This window comes from Capra hircus, chromosome 10, assembly GCF_001704415.2.
Source record: "Capra hircus breed San Clemente chromosome 10, ASM170441v1, whole genome shotgun sequence".
NCBI classification, from domain to species: Eukaryota; Metazoa; Chordata; class Mammalia; order Artiodactyla; family Bovidae; genus Capra; species Capra hircus.
The window spans coordinates 76,753,349-76,760,577 of NC_030817.1; the positions used below are offsets into that span (position 1 = coordinate 76,753,349).

Consider the following 7,229-nt stretch of genomic DNA (forward strand, 5'->3'; position numbering starts at 1 on the left):
AGGCTTATTCCCTGCGACCTCCACCCCAACTCTCCCCATCCCTATCTTGTGCCACACCCAAAAACCTACACTATGGGGAGACTTTTCTGGCGGTCCAGTGGTTAAGACTCTGCTCCCAATACTGGGGCTCAGCGTCCATTCTTGCTGGGATAAATAAGATCCCACATGTCCTGTGGACTTCCCCCCCCTCCGCCCCCCGCCACTCAGTCAAGAAGAAAAACAAGGGTTGGGTATGGAGTGAGGGTTTGGGGAGAGGGTAGGAGAGAGAGATTCTAGTGACTAGGGAAAATAAGGGATCCGCAGGCAAGTGAAGAAGCATTTACAGGGAAGACTTTGGTAGAGCCTCAAAGCTCCAAAGGTGTAGAGTGCAATCGGCTTCCCATGTCAGAGCTGGGAGGAACCTAGCTATCCAGGTGAACAGGGGCCCCATCCTTACAGCCCACACGGATGGGCCTGATGGAGTCCTTCTTTTGGTAGTGGCAGTAGGGGGGCCGGGTTCCTGCCTTGGCAACGCAGTCTGTGACGCTGACGTCGTGAGAGCTGTTGTGGCAGCTCTGCAGGGAGCCGTTGCTGGTACAGGGCACAGCTGGAGTTGTGCAGAAATCTGCTATGGTAGCCAGATCCTCGTGAATGAAGGTGTTGATCTGCTTGCATCTACCCCTGTGGATCAGCCACCGTCGCCTCATCATCACATCACAGTATCGGTGCTGTCCCCCAGGAACCCATGACCTGGGGTTATCTATGTGCCGTCTTGAGAAGGGCAGGCCTGGAGCGAAGACAGCTAGCTCCAGCAGGAGGAGGAGAAGGGTCCACATCAGATTCCTGTTCCCTGTGAAAGCAGGTCAGGGAAGGGTGGGGTCAAGGAGCAGGCTATGGTCCCTTTCCCTCAAGATAACTATTTCTAAGAACTCTTGGCCCAAACACTTAATGTTCCTGATGGCCCTGTTGTTTTATAGTCACTAAGTGTTCAACTCTTTTGTAACCCCCATGGACTATATAGCCCTCCAGGTTCCTCTTTTTGGGATTGTCCAGGCAAGAATACTGGAGTGGATTGCCAGGGGAACCTTCACAACCCAGGGACCAAACCTGCATCTCTTGCATTGTAGACAGGCCCCTGGCTATGCTTACTCTTGTACTCACAGAAACTACTGTTCTCACATCCCCTTTCCACTTCACTGCTGCCCCCCCATCCCCCCTTCTTTTCTCTGAGAAAGTGATGAGGAGAGACGAGAAGGACTTGCCAAGAAAGAAGGTGCCTTTCACCCACTCACCCCTTAATGGGTCTAACTCTCCAGTGATTTTTCTCCTTACTCAAGTATTTAACCTAAAGACATATATTTCTGAAGTGTTTGCATATATCAGCCTCCTGATTCCACAGCCTATGAATGAAGCAGGTGTCTCTGCCAAACCTTCCCTCCAGTGGGTGAGCTTAAAGGGTAATTGACAATCCATATGCCTTGCATCTTAGAAAATATTTCTACTTTCTTAAATTACTTATGACTGTTTTAAATTTTGTTTAAAAGAAAGTGGGTGTATTCAGTTCTGAGAGTGAACTTCATATTTCCCTCTCAAAGTCCTCTGCCTCATGGAAGCAGAATACTCTGGCTTCTCTATGTATAAGCAGTAACGACTGGGTGTCAGGTTCCTGTTTCTGTGTCTAATACGCCGATTCCTTTCTTGAATACCTGAGGGTCTCAAGGCAGGGCTTTTGCAGAGCAGATGACATCCATGGAGACAGATATGTCCCTCTCAGCAGTGGATATTCCCAGCAGAAATGGAACCTTCATTGCCTTCCCTCCCTTCCTCTAATCCTATAGGAATTATATTATGGACATTTTCTTCCCACACTGTAAGGGGAGGGCCATTTAGAAAACTCTCAGGTCTGTCAATGATCTTAAACAGACTGCCTCATAGGACTCATTTCATGTTTACTATTTCACACCCAGAATCTTTATCAGCATCACACAGAGTACCTATGACATCACTACAAATATGAAGAAAGAAACCTGTACTTTGGCGCCGGTCTTTCACAAACTTGCTCTTGGAGGCGGGCCAATCACCTCATCCTACTCATCTCTAAAGTGAAGATTATAGACTAGAGATCTCTTTTAGTTCAGTCATTTTCTGTCTTTCAAGCCCTAATAAAGCATTGCTTGTGTGTATGAGTCAATGTGTGATTTTCTCTGTGTACCCTATTGGCTTATACATGTTCAGGTAGGGAGAAATGTTTTGTTTGAAAATTGAGTTTCCCTTTGTGATTTGTTAATCCAATTAAATCTAATTTTTCTGAGAAACAGTTGTTAGTGAATTTAGGCAAAAAAAAAAATTCAATCACTTTTATGTAAAGATTATATTGTTTTTGTCTCCCCAATTTAAATTTTTGTGAATGTTCTTATTGTAGGAGAAGCTTTCTGAGACTTGGGTCTGCATTTCAGTAAGGGAAGGGAAGAAATCAATATACACACCTTCCAGAACACCAAAATCAGCTAGGCTAGCAGACCTGATAATGAGGGTGGGGGGAGGGGCACCTGCAGGTTGTAGTGTAAGCAGATTTCATAGATCTCATATTGATAATTCTCCTTGGTAGATAAGCCTCAAAAGCCTTATGTCTATTTCAGCAACAAGGCAAGAGCTGACTAACAGCAGTCAGGAAATTGAGTTGGGATATTGGAGAAGACTCTTGAGTCCCTTGGACTGCAAGAAGATCCAACCAGTACATTCTGAAGGAGATCAACCCTAGGATTTCTTTGGAAGGAATGATGCTAAAGCTGAAGCTCCAGTACTTTGGCCACCTCATGCGAAGAATTGACTCATTGGAGAAGATTTTGATGCTGGGAGGGATTGGGGGCAGGAGGAGAAGGGGACAACTGAGGACGAGATGGCTGGATGGTATCACTGACTCGATGGACGCAACTCTGAGTGAACTCCGGGAGTTGGCGATGGACAGGGAGGCCTGGCATGCTGCGATTCGTGGGGTCGCAAAGAGTCAGACACAACTGAGCGACTGGACTGAACTTAACTGAACTGATCATAACTAGATTTCAATATCCTTTAACTTCTGCTTGATCATTAGCCAAGAAAAGAGGAACTGTCTCTTTTTTAACTTTACTATCCTTAGCTCTATTCTTGTTTAATTCACACAATAGTTCTGACAAGTATGTTATTATTTACAGAGTTCACAATGTCGTGTGTTCATGGCCCTGCATAACTGGCCATATGGCTTAAAGTACCCCACCCTCTGGTGTGTTCCACAAGGCCAAGTGTCAGTAGTGCATAGAGCATATAATTTCTCAGAAGTAGTAGAGCTCTGATTCAAATCAAGATCCCTTCCCTGACCTTAACTTTTATTTTTATTTTTTAAAATTTATTTGGTGGTACCAGCTCTTAGTTTTGGCACCCGGGATCTAGTTCCCTTACTAGGAATCGAACCAGGGCCCCACTGGGAGTGTGGAGTCTTGCCACTGGACCACTAGGGAAGTCCCTGACCCTAACTTTCTGAAGAGGTATGTGGCAGGCCTCAGGACACAGAAAGGTTTAGAAATTTATTCTCCATGAAAAAATGTGTCTTCATGTTGAGGAAAAAGGTACCTTTGTAGTGTGAAACCCACCTAGTTCTCTGAAAACAACCAATAGGAAAATGCACACTACCTAAAATTAGTAGTTGTGATTGGTGGCACCCTGCTTATTTAATTAATATGCAGAGCACATCATGAGAAACGCTGGGCTGGAAGAAGCACAAGCTGGAATCAAGATTGCCAGGAGAAATATCAGTAACCTCACATATGCAGATGACACCACCCTTATGGCAGAAAGTGAAGAAGAACTAAAAAGCCTCTTGATGAAAGTGAAAGAGGAGAGTGAAAAAGCTGACAAAGCTCAACATTCAGAAAACTAAGATCATGACATCCGGTCCCATCACTTCATGGGAAATAGATGGGGAAACAGTGTTAGACTTTACTTTGGGGGGCTCCAAAATCACTACAGATAGGGATTGCAGCCATGAAATTAAAAGACACTCCTTGGAAGGAAAGTTATGACCAACCTAGACAGCATATTCAAAAGCAGAGACATTACTTTGCCAACAAAGGTCCGTCTAGTCAAGGCTATGGTTTTTGCAGTGGTCATTTATGGATGTGAGAGTTGAACTATAAAGAAAGCTGAGCGCCAAAGAATTGATGCTTTTGAACTGTGGTGTTGGAGAAGACTGTTGAGAGTCCCTTGGACTGCAAGGAGATCCAACCAGCCCATCCTAAAGGAGATCAGTCCTGTGTGTTCATTGGAGGGACTGATCCTGAAGCTGAAACTCCAGTACTTTGGCCACCTGATGCGAAGAGCTGACTCATTTGAAAAGACTCTGATGCTGGGAGGGATTGAGGGCAGGAGGAGAAGGAGATGACAGAGGATGAGATTGTTGGATGGCATCACTGACTCAATGGACATGAGTTCAGGTAAACTCCGGGAGTTGTGATGGACAGGGAGGCCTGACGTGCTGTGGTTCATGGGGTCACAAAGAGTCAGACATGACTGAGTGACTGAAATGACTGACTGACTGATTAGGGCAGTTACTGAATGATATGCAGACTAACCAACTAAAACTTATACGAAGAGATTTAGTGTAAGGTAAAGGTGCACAAGTGGAAAACTGTGGACAACCAATCAGGAAAATCACAGAGGTGTACTCCAAATACAATTTTAAAGGTGGGGAGTGTGGTTGCAAATCAGTCATGATGTTGTGTGAGTCGCTTCTCAGGACACTTGTAGCAAGCGTGATGGGCAGTATCTGAGTGAACAGGATGTGATCAGTCGGTAGGAGAGTGAGTGAACACCCCTGAACTATTGCCACTTTCACCGAAGTCAGGGACTATTCCTCTCTAGCTGATCCCTTGTGGCGAAAGAGACTCAGTGCACCAACATCTCCCAACTCTTAGAGATAACACAGGAATGTGGATTTTTATGTGAATTATCCCAATTTGAAGAGTTAATATCTAAAACCCAGTATTAAATGTAAAATTGTATATGCCAATCCAGAGCAGGTTTTTGAGGCAGCTGCATCCCCTGTGACCATAGTGTATGATTTTTAGTTCATATTATAGACATTTAAGTACAGGTCCTTCTACCCAGGGTGGTTGTCAGCATCACAGAAGGGCTAAACTACGTTTAATTCATTTTGACATCCTCATCTCTCATGAAAATTCTTTTCACAAAATATACATGGAAAAAAACACTTGTTTCATGATAAAAGATATTAATGCATTTTAGGCAGAACAGGATTTCCGGCAGAATCCTATTAGCACTGCACCGAGTCCTATCTCAGTTCAGTTCAGTTCAGTTCAGTTCAGTTCAGTCACTCAGTCGTGTCAGTCCTATCTAGGTCACCATTATGTCAATGTTTACTTAAAGACATCAGTGGTAAAATAATTGCATTTCTAAATGACAGAAATATAGAAAGGCAGTAAAAATAAATAACGTGGATTAATTTTCGGGGCAGACTGTACAGTACCATTTAAGGACCTAATCTAGTTTTCTAACTTAGAGGTTAGACCAGAGATTTAACATCTCTTACCTGAAGGCTCTTCATACCTTAATACACTTTTCCTGTCTGTACAATGTCCCACACCATCTTCTTTGTCTAGAATGCTCATTTATTCCCTAAAGTCCCTAAACTCTACTTATCCTTTATGCTGCTGCTGTTGCTAAGTCGCTTCAGTCATGTCTGACTCAGTGCTACCCCAGAGACGGCAGCCTACAGGCTCCCCTGTCCCTGGGATTCTCCAGGCAAGAACACTGGAGTGGGTTGCCATTTCCTTCTCCAATGCATGAAAGTGAAAAGTGAAAGTGAAGTCGCTCAGTCATATCCGACTCCTAGCGACCCCCTGGACTGCAGCCTATGAGGCTCCTTGCTCAAATGGACATTTCCTCTGAAAACCTTCCTATCCCTTGGTCGGCAGTGCCCCTCAAAAAATGTCTTCACACAATGTTTTTACCTCTATCACACTGTAATAAAATCATGGGTCTACCATAATTTTGATCTGCTTCTCTGAGGACCAAGAGTTTGTTTCATGCTTCAAGTTATACGCTATGACTTCCATTGTTCCAGAAATGCAATGTCTTATCTACTAATGCTCATTTTATAAATTAAAAAAGATTTTTCCTGTTAACATTGAGAAATGAAATGTGCTAGAAAGGTAAACGGTGGCTCTAAGGCAGACTGTTTTGTAGAAAATAGCACAGATTAGAAAGAATGCAGGAATTCAAGCTCTAGCTTGGAATCCCCTCTATGATACTAAATGTTCATTCTCTGGTAGATCTTATAGACTTTCTTTTAGGTGTTTTAGGTTATGCTACTTCACTGGAAGTGAGAGCAAAAATCAGGCAAGGGTAAAAACAAAAGAAAGTGAATTCAGTACATGGGAAGCAGGAAAAAAAAAAATGACAACAAAAACAGAAACTCATAGATGCAAACTAATCGCTTATAGGATTTTGTGCAATGAGAAATTCAGAGTGCAAGTTTCCAGCACAGGGAGGTGAGGAGATAAAGAACATTTGGGTGAGAGGGAACCAGGACGATTACTAAAAATTTAAAGCGGAGACCTGAGATCCTCTTGTGCAAACAAGCCTCTCTGGCTCTTATTTGCTGACTACTGGGCCTACCTTCATGTACTTTAGTCTTTCAATGCGTTGCCCCCAAGCTGAGTTATAAAATCTAAGGCCATTCTGCAGCCAGTGATACTTTTTATCTGAAAGTCCAGACCCAGTGGCAGAGCTGTGCCCTGCACGGGATGCCTAGAATTAAGTTTCCTACAAGAGAAGCAGCAGTGGTGTGTCCCTGGGGACACACAGATTGGCAAATGATGAAACAAAGAGGCTCATTGCATAAGTGGGCCCTGTGCCAGTCTGTGGGTTTCCTCATGCCCTCGACTCAGAACCCTCGTGCTTCTGCTGGCCCCACCCACAGGGACTGCTCTATATCTCCAGTTCCAAGGATGGGGGTACACCAGCTGCCCCTGAACCCCAGGACCATCAGCTGGATCTGTTCTCACAGGAGCTGTAGCAGAGGTACTGGGTAAGACAAGGAGCCCTAGAGCTGAAGTGAGTGCCCAGAGCACAGGACAGACTTTGGGGTGAGGAGATAGGAGCTAGAAACACAGTGACAGCCAGGGTCTGCTGGGTGAGTGAGGAGGGACTGTATTACTAGTTGCGGGATGCATGATATACCCTTCTTTTCACAG

General features: G+C 44.3%; 1 long non-coding RNA gene across 1 annotated transcript; it reads right to left on the minus strand.

Annotated features, from left to right (window-relative positions):
* On the minus strand, nt 316–1,910 carry LOC102173661. The gene is made up of 2 exons (XR_310311.2): nt 1,686–1,910; nt 316–829 (listed from the first exon to the last, which is right to left on the minus strand). It is a non-coding gene; the product is annotated as an uncharacterized LOC102173661 (long non-coding RNA).